Source organism: Ursus arctos, unplaced genomic scaffold (genome assembly GCF_023065955.2).
Source record: "Ursus arctos isolate Adak ecotype North America unplaced genomic scaffold, UrsArc2.0 scaffold_4, whole genome shotgun sequence".
Lineage (NCBI taxonomy): Eukaryota > Metazoa > Chordata > Mammalia > Carnivora > Ursidae > Ursus > Ursus arctos.
In genome coordinates this window covers 67,737,022-67,753,311 of record NW_026623056.1, presented here as the reverse complement: position 1 = coordinate 67,753,311, position 16,290 = coordinate 67,737,022, and positions in this window count along the sequence as shown.

Sequence of the window (16,290 nt, the reverse complement as noted above, 5' to 3'; positions counted from 1 at the left end):
ACGCTTTCTATTTTAGCCCTTGTTTCCTCACCAGTCTAAGAAAAGTAAAGCATTTTGTCTTCTCTTGCAGTTGGGGTTTCTCGTATGAGTACGCTACTTTTCTGCATCCTAGAACAGGAAGCACAGTTGACTGGATGACTGACTTCCTTCGTTTGGTATCTGCTTGGCTAAAGTTTGGTCTTCATAAAACTGGTTGAATCTTTGTGATCCATGCGAAATTGAAGATGAAGCAATTAGCCACTTAATTCAAGCTATGTTAACAGTTAATGCAAGTAATTTTAACATTGGGCACTTTCATACCCTGTATTATGGATGAAAACAAATCTACATAGTAGAATATTGGTGATGAGCCATTGCCAAATTGGGTCATTTAGGATGTGAAGTGGACAGTTCAATTTCTAGCATATTTGTAATCATACTGGATGACTTATATAAGAGTTGTCAAATTGCTAAACTGCACTTTTCAATGATTTCCAACTTGCAGTACTATAATGTTTGATTTTCTGACATCCTCTGTTACTTCTGTGTTCTATATAGCACTTTTGCATTTTAATAAGTGACTTTATACTTACAAGTGAGTTTAGCTAAGCAACTACATGCCACTCTACTTGCAGGTTTTTCTTTTTTTTCGAGTTACCTAAAAACCCTCTAATTTGCCTTAAAGGCAGTTTTGGAAATCATTGCATTAGAAATAGAGAACTGTGAGGAGTCCTAGGGACCATCTGGTCCTCATCCTTATTTTAGAGATAAGGAAACAAGCCAAAAGAGGTGAAATGAACTGCTTAAAATCAAACATCTAGTTACTGGTTGTACCGATTGCAAAATGGTTGTAAATGTCCTTGCCCCTTGTGTCCACATCCATTGCAATGTGACTTTGCAGCTTCTTCCATTAGAAGGAGGCATCTACTTCACCACACCTTGAACCTGGGCTTGCATTTCAACTTCCTATGGCTGACAGGATGCAGAAGAAATAAGGTGCCAGTTCTGCTACAGTAGATAACTAACACATAATTTATTTTATTTTACTCTTTGTTTAACTTCCTGAGTATTCTAGAAAATCAGCAGTATTCAAATTTTTTCCCTCAACTCTTGCTTGCAGCTACTTGGCAAATTTTCAAATATTTGCTTTCTTTGCATGTATATTGTATAATTTCTCTTACATCTTCTACCTCATGAAGTTTTTTAAGTGTGTTCTTTTCTGGGTTGTTTTTAGGAACACCTTCGGTTGAGGTGAAATTTTTTACTATGCTTTGGGCATTACTTTGTGGCACAAAATTTTAATACACTTAACAGCTTTCAGCACATGTATTTTTTTGGCAGGCAGGTGATGCTGTCAGCTATGTCCATACCAGCTGGCAAATTGCAGCAAGCAAGTAACTCTTGAAATGAATGAGAAAATATCTTTAACCAACGGGGAGGTCAGCTAGCTGTGTCTGATAAATTTCAGTTCTTTGTTACCTGAAGCTATACACATTAGCATAACACATTATCATATGCGTGGCCCGAATAGAATCATATTATCTGAAATCCTCTGTTTTGGATGGTCTACTCATTCTTATCTGGGGGGCAGTATCATGTAATAAAATGAGCACTGAACTTTATGATTAGAATCCTGAGTTCATATTCCGGATCAACTATGCGTTAGCTGTGTCACTTTGGGAAAGTCATTTAACTTCTCTTAAATCCAATTTCTTTAATTTTAGTTTCCAATTTACTTAGGTCTTTTGTTTGTTTGAGAATAAGTGAAGCATGCAAAGCTTTTGTAAGCGGCAAACTGCAACCTCTCATCTCTAGTCTTCTGAGCTCGACACATTTTTCATTTGTATATTGGATATTCTCGGCTGGATGTCCCACATCTAAAAATCCATCTCAGTGTGCACTGCTCAAGGTTTTATTTTCTCCTGACTTCTGAAATTCTATTAATTGGTACTCACATTTTGCCATTATCCAGGTTTCAAATCTCCAAATAAGTTTTTGATGGCTCTCTCTTATTTATTCCTTATAAGGCATGTATTTATTTATTTATCCAACAAATGCTTATTAATCACTTGTTCTCTTTCTGCTCTTGCACATCTTCCTTCTATCTCTCTGTTTCAAACTCTGCTCCTCTGGATTTGGTATCCATCTTGGATCTCTCAGCCTAGACCTTGACCAGATTTGATTCCTTCTCTCTTAGTCTTTTCTCCAGCTCCAGGGTCTCTTGTCTCTGGTAAGAACACCTTGTTCTCAGTGTATGCCCTTTAGGACCTGTCCCCTACCCCATAGCCAGTTGTGCCACTAAGCCATTTGTTCCCACTCCCATCTCCCTGATGGAAGATGAGACTCAAGCACTCTAAGTGACACTGAGGGTGTTATCTAATTGTAATCAACATTTCCTCATCCATAAAATCAGAGGGATACTGACTACCTCACTAGGCCACTGTGTAATGAGGTAACACATATGACTGACAGAGAGGAAGCCCTCACAACCTAACAGTTCTTCCCAAAGACCTGGATATGGTTGTATAATTCTATACACAATGCTCCTCATCTGACAAATCAGAATAAAAGCAGCTTAGAATTGAGCTAGGGAGATGAGAGTGAAACGTTTACTGTAATTTGTGTATATAGATAAAATATGAAATGCAGTGTAGGTGGATGAGTACAAAGTGGAAAGGTAAGAAGTGTGAAATAGGGGGCACCTGGGTGGCGCAGTTGTTAAGCATCTGCCTTTGGCTCAGGGCGTGATCCCAGCGTTCTGGGATCGAGCCCCACATCAGACTCCTCCGCTGGGAGCCTGTTTCTTCCTCTCCCACTCCCCCTGCTTGTGTTCCCTCTCTCGCTGGCTGTCTCTCTCTCTCTGTCAAATAAATAAAATCTTAAAAAAAAAAAAGGGTGAAATAGGGTTACTCAAGGAAGACAAGCAGGCAGTGACTTGTAAAGAAACTAATAGATGTGAATTGGTGAAAAGACAGCAGGAGGATGTTGTAGGTGTGGAGAATGACCTAGGAAAATGCTGGAGAACAAAACAGTGTGACGATGTGGTGCTAGCCTAATAAAATGAGAGGATGGGTTTTAGGTTGAAGATTGTGTTTAGAGTGGTAGAGTCATACCAGTCACAGCAGACTTAAATTCCTGTTCTGGTAACAGAAATATATATGAGCCAATGTTTCCAGGAATACCCAAATTTTATTTCCAAAAAAGCTATGCATTTTGTTGTGTCATTAGGAACTTAACGAATTTGTAAATTCTTTGATTTATATTAAACAAGTGGTCTCTAAGCCCACTTTCATGCATTATTTTAAATGTGAGATAATATTTGTAGAGGGAAATTTTGGCTGCGTTTAAGCAACCATCCTTCCAGGGGAAGTTTCCTGTGTTTTATTTATGAACATTAATTGCCTTCTCTTTCTGTGTGAATTGGGCTAGAAAATCACAAATGCAAAAGTCTTTGGGTTTGTCTATCCAAGCCCTGCATATTTTACAAATGAGAAGCAGAGAGAGGGAGGTTAAATATCTTTCACAAGGTCATAGCTAGACAGTAGCCAAGATGAAATTTAAACTTCTGTCTAGATTTTCAATCTACTGCTTTAAAAAATATACTGAAGGACCTAAGATAGCCAAAGCAGTATTAAAGACAAAGAGCACTGCTGGAGTACATCCACTACCAAATAACAAGACTTGCTCTAAAGCTATCATAATTAAGTAAGTGTAAATATTGGCACAAAGACCAATGGACAAGATGAAGATTCCAGAAGCATATCATCTACTGGTGCCTTGATAAGATATGGTGTAGATCCCACTGTATATCCATAGAGAATCGATGGTCTTCGCGGTATATAGTGCTGGATCAATTGGATATATCAATGAAAAACAAACAAACAAACAAAAAACCCCTCGACTCCTGCCTTACACCCAGCACAGAAATTAACTTGAGATGGATCACAAACATTAGATATGAAAGCTAAATCAGTCAGACTTCTAGAATAAAACATGGAGAATATTCTCTTGACTTTGAAATAGGTAAAGATTTCTTAACCAAGACACAAGTCACTAACCAAAAAATGATAAGGATAAATAAAATAAATTGAATTAATGAATAAATGACTAAGAACTTCTGTTTATTAAATGATAGCATTAAGAGGATGAGAAGTCAAGTCACAGGCTGGTAGAAGAGTTTTGTAATATTACATCTATATATATTTGTCAAAGTTCTAATAGAGCATATAGAATGCTTACAAATGAATAAGAAAAAAGCGGGTAACTCAAGAATGGGTTAAAGATTTGAACAGATATGTCAGTATCAAAGTGGCTAACAAACATGAAAAGTAGCTCGTTGTTGTTAAAAGCTCAATTGAAACACATACCCCAGAACAGCTAAAATTAATAAAACTAACAATGCCAAGTTTTGATGGTGGTATGAAATGACTGAAATTCTTCACTGCTGATAGGAGTGTAAATGCGTGCAATCACTGTAGAAAATTATTTGCTAGTATCTACAAAAGCTAACCACATACCTAACTTTTGACCCAATTTTCCACTCTTAGTTATATATCAAAGAGGAATGAATGCAGATAACCAAAAAGAACTCTATGTGGATGTTCAGAGGAACTTCATTCATAACAATTGAAGTTAAAAAGGAACAACACCACCCAAATTATGGAATATTTACATAATGGAATACCACACCATCATTAAGAAGAACAAATTACAGCATGGATGACTATCCCAGACATAATGTTGAATAAAAAGTCAGACCTACATTAAAATAAAAAACAAGTGGAAGTTAGAATAGTGGTTACCTTGGGAGGGGGTGAAGAGAGTACTCCCTTGGTGGGGTGAATGTAAGGTAGCCTTCTGAACACTGGGGCTTGATCTGATCTGGGTAGTTGTTGCATGAGTTTACATATATGTAAAAATGTGTTGAGCTGTGTTGTATACTTATAGCTTACTGTATGTAGGCTATATCTCAGTTTTTCAAAATTGGCAATGATGTTATTCCCTGAGCCAAATAATTCACCATTAAGAAATCTTGGGGAACATTTTGCCTTATTTCTTTTGGGTTAATAAGTGCTTCAAACATTTGCTCTTGTCATCCCATCACTATAGCTCCCAATCCTTGTCTCATCATGCCACACATAGATAATGCTGATATTTTTATGACAGACTGGCACTGTTCATAGCCAAAGGAGACAGGTCTGGAATCAGTAGACCCTCTAGGGCCTGTCTGGTGGCCTGGAGGCTTATCAGTGTTTTGGTTTGGCCAATTCTATGAAAACCTAGGCTGTTTTAGCATTATCAAATAACGCATAGGCATAAAGGCAGATGCAGTCAGATTGTTCTCTATAACAATACATAAAGGCTACATAAGCAAAATGAGAAGTTCAACAAGCAGACACTGACAGCCCTTTCGTGGCATATCTTTTCCTTGATCCTAAATTTGTACTATGCCTAAAGCAAAGAGATATTACATTAAACAGCCACGTGTAGTTCCTAGTGTCATCATATCTTATAAAGGAAAAGTACTTCAATTTGGGTTAGACAGAAGCAGTCTTCCAGAAGCATCAGTACCAAGTGGTTAATATGCAGTGCTCTCTGAGGCTAGTGATCAGGGCTTCTCCTGGCAGAAGATAATAGTTGTATTTGCTTTTATCTAATCTTTATCATTTCTATTAAATTAAAACATGACAATTTTGTTTGTAGTCATAAAGCATTATTTTAAGTTGAATACATTTTTTCATTTAGTTTACTTTTGCCTGATATTTTTAAACTCTAATTTATTCCAGTTTGCTTACAAAGTTTTTTTTTTAAGATTTTTATTTATTTATTTGTCAGAGAGACAGAGAGAGAGCATGAGCACAAGCAGGGAGAGTGGCAGGCAGAGGGAGAAGCAGGCTCCCTGCTGAGCAAGGAGCTTGATGCGGGACTTCATCCCAGGACCCTGGGCACATGACCTGACCCAAACGCAGACGCTTAACTGACTGAGTCGCCCAGGAGTCCCTGCTTACAAAGTTTTAAACTCATCTTTCATTCATTGCAGTTTTCTACAGAAATTTGAAAAAAAAAACAAAAACGAAGAATCTTTAGATTATCCAACTCTAGGCCGTATGCTTTATGGGTGAAATTGAGGCACACACATATCATGTATGTACTCCCTCCACTGGAATACCCTTTATTAAGTGTTTCTCTTCTCTACCATATCTGCAAATCACTCCTTTCTAAAACAAATCTTTTGAACTTTCTAAAAGCTTATTCCTTGTCGAATTCTACGAAGCATTAAAAACCTTTACCAAATAAAGACTGAAGTCTCAGCATTGCAAAATCAACACACTTCTGTAAAGCTTTATCTAATAAACATGGCTTTCCCTAACTTTCCTTGAAAATCAGTCCCTGAAAAGGTAAGATACTTATTGTCTGTAACCAAAATGTACATACTGTTAGAGTTCTCGCTTTCCTCTTCTCTCTCTCTCTCACTCTCTCCCCCTTTCATTCATTGATACTGGATGCTTAAAAATGGGGAAACAATGTTATCTTGGTTGACTAGCTAATAGAAATGATAGATGAATAGATAATTTCTGTGAATTATTTCCAAAATTGTAGGTATTTGCATGTTCCACTATTCTAATTATGCCTCTTCAAAATGTATTACTTTATGTTTGTGCTTTGGTTATGAAATTTCAGAAATAGATGAGATAATAACTGTGTATTTATTAAGCTAAAACACTTCTTTGCAATGAAAAGGACTGTATGATTTGCAATTATTTCAATTTCATTTAAGGAAGTGCCCACTGGAGATATGGTGGGGTCTCAGAATTGTCTTGTAGGATAATTTCATGCAGCAGTCCACAAGATTTGAATATAAACATTAGATTTACTCTATAGCTTGAAGGATTTTTTCCTCTCCCTCCACTTTAATTTAACCATTTTCCCTGCTCTGAAATATCTTTCACGAGTATCATGAGCTAGAGAGACTTTAGAATCCTCCAGATCAGAGCTTCCCAGCTGGCGTGTGGTGACATGCTGAGATGCCAGGAAGGGCTATGGATGTGTTGAGATATCATCTCCTTGGAACTTGAAGTGACTGGTAGAGCCTTGAAGAAACTTCCATTTGCTTTTTTGTGTGTGCTGTTATGTGAAAAATGTTTAGAAAAACGTATTCTCTCTCTTTGGTTTTGTAGATGAAGAATTGAAAGCCCTTTGAATTTTGAAGGCTTTGTTAGAGGTTTCCTGAGTTCTAAGGCTAGGTGCAGAATCCAAATCTTGTGGCTTTTGCTCTGATGCACTTTGGCCACGACACACTTCCTTCCTTCTTTTTCAGTGAGACAGTAAAATTTAGTGGCCGCTCTTGGTAAGCACTTTTATTGGAAGGAGCGACTAAACTAATTCATAACAGTTTGCTGAATTCTTCCTGGAATTCACTTTATATACATTGATATCAACTCATATAAGAAGACTTTAAGACAGATTCTATTATCACTTTTTTATAGAAGTGGAAATTGGAATTCAGAGAAGTTAAGTGACTTGTCAATGACTTCATAGTAAGTTACTGAATTCAAATGCAGATCTGGGTCCAAAGCTTTTGCTCTTTGCACACTATCATGATAACTACCTGTTGGAATGAAAAATAATTGTCATCTCTACAACATACAGAAATTCTGCCTGCAGAGGAGATAGATAAAAAATAGGTAATTTTCAGTATATGAGAAGAGAAGGATAGGAGAGGAGGAAATATGGGCATTTGTTGTGCCTATAAGGACCTAATCTCCTCTTTGAATTGGTGATGGCCTTTGGGGAGTGGGTGTCCTGGTACAATTCCTTGGAGATCTTTTGCAAAAAGAATCTTAGGATATTTTATTGTTTTTATTGCTTCTACAAGGCACATGAATCAGGAAGTTTTCAAATTGAAGAAAAGTACAGAAAGACAAATTTTTACAAAGATTTAAAAAGTTAGATACTACAGTATTATCTTCAGAGTCTGCCGATGGCAACATTTTAGTAGCAAGGAAGAGAGAAAGACAGACAGGAAGAAAAGAAAAGAAAGAGAAGTTCTAGACTAAAGAGACTTAAGAGACATGATACCCAAAAGTGACATGTGGTCCTTTTTTATTTGGATCTTGATTCAAATGGAGCAAATGAAAGAAAAGATCCTTTTCTTCTTCTTCTTCTTAAGATTATTAAGGCATTTAATTATGGAAAATGCTTTGGCTATCTTGGCACATAGCAGACCACTTAGTGGCTTAAAACAATTTGTTTTCTCACAATTTTGCAGTCAGGTCAGGTCTTTCGGGGATGCTTCTCTGCCCCATCGCCACAACAAGGGTGGCTCTTCTGGGACTTGAGGACTTATTTCCAGGATGACCTCACTCACAGGCCTAGCATGTCGGTGTTTGTCATCAACTTTCAGAGCAACTGGAGCTGTTGCTAGAACACTTTATGTTCCTTCATGGAGGTTTCTTCATGTGCTGCTTGGGCCTCCTCACAATAGGACAGCTATTGTGGCTGTCCTCTGGCAGGCCTCTTATAGGCTAAGCTTAGATGTAGCACGGTCGTATCTCTTCTATATTCCATTTATCAGTGTAGTCACAGCTTCAGCCCACATTCAAAGAGGAGAAATAGACTCCATCTCTCTGTGGGGGGAATGACATGGGGAGGTATTTGAAGTTATCAAGGAATAATTTTAAAGTGTAGCAATGGCAACTCTGATTATCTAAGAAAATGTCAAAAAATTTTTAGAGATACAAAGTGAAGTGTGTAGGAGTGAAATGACATGATGTCTGGAGTTTCAAACACTTGCGCAGGAAGGAAAAATGATAAGGATAAAATGGGATAGATTTAGCAACTGTTGTAATATCTTGATAATTTTTGAACGTAGGTGTGGGAATATGGAGGGATTAGCGAACTCCACTTTTGAGTACGTATGAAAAGCTCATCATCAATTTTTTTAAATATTCGGAGTTGAGATAATATTATAGTTCCTAAAAGAAACTCAAAGTTCTAGTCTCCTCTGGTTTCAATTTTGATTAAATTTTAATATCATATCTTCTCAGAATACACTGTAAATAATACTCCCCTAAAGTACTAATTTGGGAAAGCATGGAGAAATGGAGAAACTTACAGGGGTGCTGTGGCAGCCATTGGAAAAAATAATAGAAGGCAGCCAAACATGGAAGGCTGCTTAATGATGGTGCCAATGATGTACTTTTTTGATTTGAAAGCAACTGTGTGAGGACTTCATGCTTTGAGGTTCTGTCTCTGTCTTCAGAACATGAAGGGAAGGCAGGGGAATGGTAGAAAGTGACCATGACTAACCTCACTGACCCTTTGCATCAATACCAGCTGTTGTCAACGCACAGACTAATACTTATATGAGAAGAGTAACTCTTCCTGAGGAAGCATCTTCAGATATGTAGTCTGTTATTTGGAATTCAAAGCATTGCTAACTCACAACACTCTAAAAGCAGAAGGTGCCAATGTAATTCTCCAGGCTTTCCTAATTAAAGAACAGGGGACAACTGTAGATGCCTTTTCTGAGGATATTAGAAACAAATGTTATTTAAAGGAAAATTAAGTCCAGGACCAGCTGAAGAAGCAGCATATTTCCAAGACGAAAATTGAACTTTTCAGCATTCCATCTCTGGATACGTACTCAAAAGAATTGAAAGCAAGGACGCAAATAGAGATTTGTACAGCCTTGTTTATCGCAGCATTATTTACAAAAGCCAAAAGGTAGAAGCAACCCAAGTGTCCATCAACAGATGAATGGATAAGCAAATGTGGTATATACATGAATATTCAAAGTCTTAAAAAAGATGGAAATTCTGACATATACTACAACATGGGTGAGCCTCGAAGACATTATGCTAAGAGAAATAAGCCAGTCACCAAAGGATAAGTATTGTAAGATTTTACTTATATGAGGTACCTAGTAGAAGAGTGAAATTCATAGAGACAGAAAGTGGAATGGTGGATGCCAGGGGCTGGTGGGATGTTATTTTTTACTATGTCCAGAGTTTCACTTTCCCAAGATGAAAGTATTCTGGAGATGAATGGTGGTGATGGTTAATGACAATGTGACTATACTTAATGCCACAAAGCTGTACATTTTTAAATAGTTACAGTGGTAAATTTTTTTATCTCTATTTTACCCCCATAAAAAGTACTTATTTTAGTATCTTGTCACATAAAAGATCCAACTTTTTTTTTTAATTAATGGAAGGAAATTGAGAGATGGAGATGGAGAAGCACACATGGGACACAGCCTTGACCTACCACCTTTGAAGGGAAGGTGTTACTTTTATATTGAAGGATGGTCTTTTTTTTCAAGGTTTGCTTCATCTTTTCAATTTAGTTAGCTAGGTCTATGATTTTTTTCACTGCAGTTTTCCTTCAGATTTTAGTAATATTATTGCCACCTTCAAAATCTGTTTACACAGAACATGGTACGTCCCCTTCTCTCATTTTATTAGTCAGGCTTCCTCATTAATTTAGAAAATTGTTTGTTCAATAAAGACCTATCTTATTTGATCCTGGTCTCTGAATCCCCTGGATTATGGCAGGGATTTTACTCTGTAATAATCTCCCATGAGAACCGCCCAAACAGCTGTGAAGGCAAGAGGGAGCTACAAGGGGTGATCACAGTCTCTCAGGCAGAGCAACAAGGCACTGAAGCCCACCAAAATGAATCTTTTCTGCTTTTCACTGGTGAGTTTCTTTACATGCATCATTGGTAGCCTCATTTTTATTTTATTGTATCGATTAGAAGGCATGGAATTAGGGGATACCCTAAACTTCCTGTGTGGTGATTAATTAATACATTTAGGGTCTCATAAAAAAGTCCACATCAGAAAGAGGATAAGGATGTTTTAATTAAAGCACTTAAGCCCACTCTATTTAGAGGCAAGTAATTTAGCAACAACAACAAAAACACATTTATCTAAACCAATTACTATTTATTTAACATTTTGATGCTGAATTTCTAAGAATGATATGTAAATGGTATTTTTGAGGAACTATTTTCTTCTATTATAAATATGAGAAAAATTTTGCAAAATATGCTGCATTTGGGTTACTTGCTTTGCTTTGAAACATCCTAGAAATCAAAATTTCTTCTTTATTGTTTGGTAATGAATTCTGTTTACTGTTGGCTTTTTAAACTACCATGGAGGCAGCTTTCTGAGTTAGACAGTCGTGTAAATGTGACGTACAATACATTATTCCAGTCCTGCAGTTGTGCTCATTCAGGGTATAAGCACTTCTCAAATTCTTTTTTACATTATTACTTTTTTTTCCTTTTTTTTTTTTTTTTTAGTTTAGCCTGAAGTAGATCAGTGAAAGTTAGCAGGTAGTCATAGATCTGGAAATACTTTAAAACTCTAACCTGCAACTGTGACCATCTGCCAATGCTAAAAATGGATTTCAAAAATAATTTTATTCATTTCTGTGTTTACAGAAGGACATTATGCCTATTCATTGGTTTTTCAAGATGTGGATGGGAGATCCCTGTCATTTATGAAAATAAAATGGTTTACTTTGATATCTGTTTTCTTTCCAAATTGCAAATAAGATTAACATAAGTGCTAGAGATGGTGCTGACATAGTTTGTAATACCTAAACAGGAGGCATTTTAAGCCATGATAAGGGATTTAATCTTGGAGCATCTTGAAAAATAAAATGCAGTTGTGAGTTGTGGCAGGCTGAATCATTGAGTTCTGATTGCCTATACAGTCCCAATTTACAAAATAATTGCTGGTGCTCAACTTTGCTTTGTGCCATATAAATCTGACTGGAGAAATCCCATTTCAGGTGATTTAAGCGGTATTATGCATTCTTTTCTAGTCGATCTAAAAGAGCTATATGTGGTTTATAGGAATATACTTCCCATGGAAATAGGCAGTGTAGCAGCAGAGATGACTGCGTTCGGAAATCACTCTGAAGGGCTCTATAATCAGTATGCTAATATTTCTATAACATAGCAGGGCTCAGCATAGTGTGGCATAGGTTTGTAATCCTGCTGTGGAAGACATCTAACCATCTAATGAGCATCATTGTCTTTCTCTGTAATATTGGGAAAGGAGCACACACTCAAAAAGGATTGGTTCAACACCATTCCTCGTGGACTCAATCTGACTGCAACTCTTTTCCATGTTTTAAAGTTGTCCTTAAACACTTCCTTGTTTGGAAACATATTTGATTAGACGGAACCATCATGAACACTGAAATATTTTGTTCAAGCATTCCAAAGTTTGTCAAAATTAATTGCTTTCATAATAAAATGTCCACAAGGTACTTGGAAAAAAATCAGAACTATTTTAGGTGCTTTTTATTTCTTCCTGTGGGGTAAATAAATAAAATCGTTTAGCTTTGGGCTCTCAATCAGGGTGTTGTGACACCCTACTGTGCTGTTATGAGCTGTGAAAAAGGGGTGGGGTTACAGCTTTCGCCAGGAATTTGTACATAATTCAAAACATATTTTATCTGTGCCTGTAGGAATGTGAACATATGGGACAGGCATTTAAGATAAAGAGAATAAAAATCACCGATTTAGTGGCAAGAACGATTTCAGAATTAAAAAGTAAAGCTGTATATTTATATTTATACACTGATCTTTAATTCTGTAGGAAGGAGGTGGTTTTAAATATTAAGCATCACGTAAAGATTACCACTAAAGAAAGCCAGAGAAAGAGTTAAACACTCTCTTATTTAAGTGTAGGAGGAAACTGTAAATCTTTTAGTAAATGGGGTTTTTAAGAGAAATATAAAGCAAACTTAATGAACTACCCATTCTGAACCAAGGATCCTATAAATAATCCATTAAAGGTGATTGCTATTATTTTGGTTCTATAAACTCGAAATGGGGTCTATCTTTCAAAAGGCAGGCAGGGATATCCTTTTATGTATGCCACTCTGACTCCAGAATTTTTCTTATAATTTTACATTGTGATAAGGCTTTTAGTAGACTTGCTCATTAGAAGCAGGATGATTTTCTTGTTGAGCTCATCATATAGTTACTGAGTTTAACATGACTTTGTAACCCAGTAAGGTTACAAATCAATTATCCCTGCACCATTTCTTCAGTGATTTGTAATAATGCTGCCTCTATTTTATTTGGACTCTATTCTATCCCTTTGGTTTATCTCTACCCCTTTCCTTACACCTGTTCTTTTATATACCTGTTAGGGTAATTCTAATGCTTACTCAGCAGAATATCCTCTCCTTGTCCTTCTTCAAAATTTGGACTTTTTAAATCTTTGTACTTCTAGGTAAATTTCAAATAATATGAAAATCTTTGATGGGATTTTTTTAAAAATGGATTTAATCTCACATCATCTTTAGGGGAAATTGACTTAATTATGGAGTTGAGTCCTCCCATCCCCAAACATGTGTAGCTTTTCATTTATTCAAGTTTTCTTTTATGGGCTACTAAGATATTTTGTAATTTGCTCTGTAAAATTCATGCAATCTTTTACTAGATTTATTGCTAGGGGTCTAAGAATCTTGGTTGCTGTTGTGATTATTTGTTCTTAATTTGTTTCTGCTGATTTATAGATGCATTATTGACTTCCTGATATTGATATTGCAAGCAAATAATTTTGCTGAATTTAAAAAATTCTGCTAGTCTGAGTTTTTCTTAGATTTCCCGTACAGATAATCTGTAAGTTTTCCTCTTCTTTAGTAATTATTTCATTCTCAACTTTTTCTCTCTTCTGTCACAGTGACGAGTAAGAATGCTGTAATGGCAGGCACCCTAAACTGCTTTCTCACATTCATGTTGTTACTCTTAATTGAGTCTTCCGGAGGCTTTTTTTTTTTTTTAATTTTTTTTATTATATTATGTTAGTCACCATTCCGGAGGCTTTTGATAAATAATCCTACTGAGGTTAAGGAAGTCCTGTCTTTTCCCAGTTTGCTAAGATTATTGATATAATAATTTTTCTGTTTAATATTTTAAGAAGACATCTAAATGTTGAAACATCCTTATATTCCCATATTAAATGCTGATTGACCATGGTGTATTTTTATGCAGACTACTAAATTTAATTAAATTTAAATGTGTACATCTCATTTGGAATTTCTTAAAACAATTTCATAAGTAAGATTGGTCTGTAGTTTTTTTTTGAATTGAGAAGAAAAGTCTGTCATTTTATTTTTCTAGAATTCCTATTAATCTTATATTGTAACATCTTAATATACCTTCCACTCTTCTACCTAAAATGTTCCGTGTGTTTTCTATTTATCCTTATATGCTGCACTATGGGTAGACTCTTCAGTATTTTCTAATTTTTTTCAGAGATCTAAAGTTAATCCAAATTTTTTATTGTTTAACATAAATTTCTTTGATTATATTACTCATTTTCAAGATGTTGTAATTGTTTATTTTTTGTTGCTCTTTAATGATACTTGTTTCATTTCTGCCTGTTTGGTTTCATCATAGATTATTTATAGTTGGGTATTACTTTTTCATTTTTGCTCTACAAAGATCACATTCTTTCTTAAATTATTTCTCCATCCATTTTTATTTTAATTTTATCTGGAATGAAATGGTTTTATTTTCAGATTGTCAGTTCATTTGGCTCTCTTTCTCAGCATTTAATCCCTTCATGTGTTTTGGTTAATGTTGAATGATAAAAGTCTTTTCTCTCTCTCTCCCTGTCTCTCTCAGTGCCTTTCCCACACCCTCCTCTCCCCACAACCTACACCCTCCTCCCTCTCTTTTTCTTTCCTCTCTGCCCTCTTCACCTTTCTCCATCTCCATCTTGAGGCAGAGACCTCAGGTCTTTCTGAGGCTCCAGTTTAGAGCGAAGACTTCCATTGCTGGTCCAGGGATCTTATCCCAAGTTGTTGTATAACTGGTTCAGTCACTGCACTAGCTGGCTGCTTGCTTGTCTCAGATCCCATTTTGCTTGCTATGATGATAAATTTCGTTTTTCTGGCCTACACCTTCCTAGAAGCAAGAGCTCCAGCAGCTATTGGAAGGAGGTTTTCTCAGCCTACTTTTTCTAACTCTGAGTGTTGCTGTAGCCCCTGGATTTCAGCATGGAGTTGCTTTATGTGAATGATGTCTACTGCACATTACCCCACAGAGCCCAAGATCTGGTCAATACTGCCTGTTTGTGGTTGGGCACCTAACAGGTCCAAAGCTTTACATTCACTCACCATATTGTGTTTCAGTTAGATTTTCAGTCTCCCTACACGGTTAGGTACCTCAGAGCATATGTGACTTAGTCTTTTTCATTTCCCCAATAATTTGCCATGTGTTTTGAGCAGAGGTTGTTTAAAATACGAAACTGCAGGGGCACCTTGGTGGCTCAGTCGTTAGACATCTGCCTTTGGCACAGGTCATGATCCTGGGGTCCTGGGATCAAGCCCTGCACTGGGCTCCCTGCTCAGTGGAGATCCTGCTTCTCCCTCTCCTTCTGCCCCTCCCCATGCTGTGCTCCCTCTCTCTCTCTCTGTCAGATAGATAGATAGATAAATAATCTTTAAAATATGAAACTGTAGAGCATTTTAGTTGAAAATTCCAAAGTAGATGATGAAACTGCAATTCAATCTTAGCTTATATCTTACTAAATATCATTTTGAAAGATGAGAACATTTTCAGCACAACACTATACTTTTTTATTCATTGTTTCAAGCAAGAAAACTTTTTCATAATCCAACAGACCTTTTATATTAATGAGACCATTATCAGCATCACTATAGAAATTTTCCACATACTAAGTATATACCTCTCTCCCTTAAGATTGTTTCTACAACTAGACCAATCCTATCTCAAAAGGAGAAAATATAACAAGTCAGTTCAGTTAGTAAGTTGGCTTCCCAAACACAAAGAAAATATACAGTATAGTTCACAATGGTTTTAAATGCAAACCCATACATTTTAAGATTCATTATTCTTTAAAAGAATAAAAACAAGTAAATCATACTATTAATGTAAATATTGTAAACATTAATGTTTAATGCCTTTATTGTACTTGTGAAATACTGTTTCTTTTTTTTTAAATTTTATTATGTTATGTTAGTCACCATACAGTACATCATTAGTTTTTGATGTAGTTTTCCATGGTTCATTGTTTGCATGTAACACTCAGCGCTCTGTGCAATAAGTGTCCTCCTTAATACCCATCACTGGGCCAACCCACCCCCCTATCCCCCCCACTCTGAAACCCTCGGTTTGCATTTGAAAGCATATCCTGTGTATTCATTTTATCCTGCCAGTTCCTCTGTAACGCGGATGAGCTGCTGCACACAGTTGAGGAAGCTGAAGTACAACAGATAGTGTTCCTTCTGCAAGGATGTAGGACTAATTAGAGG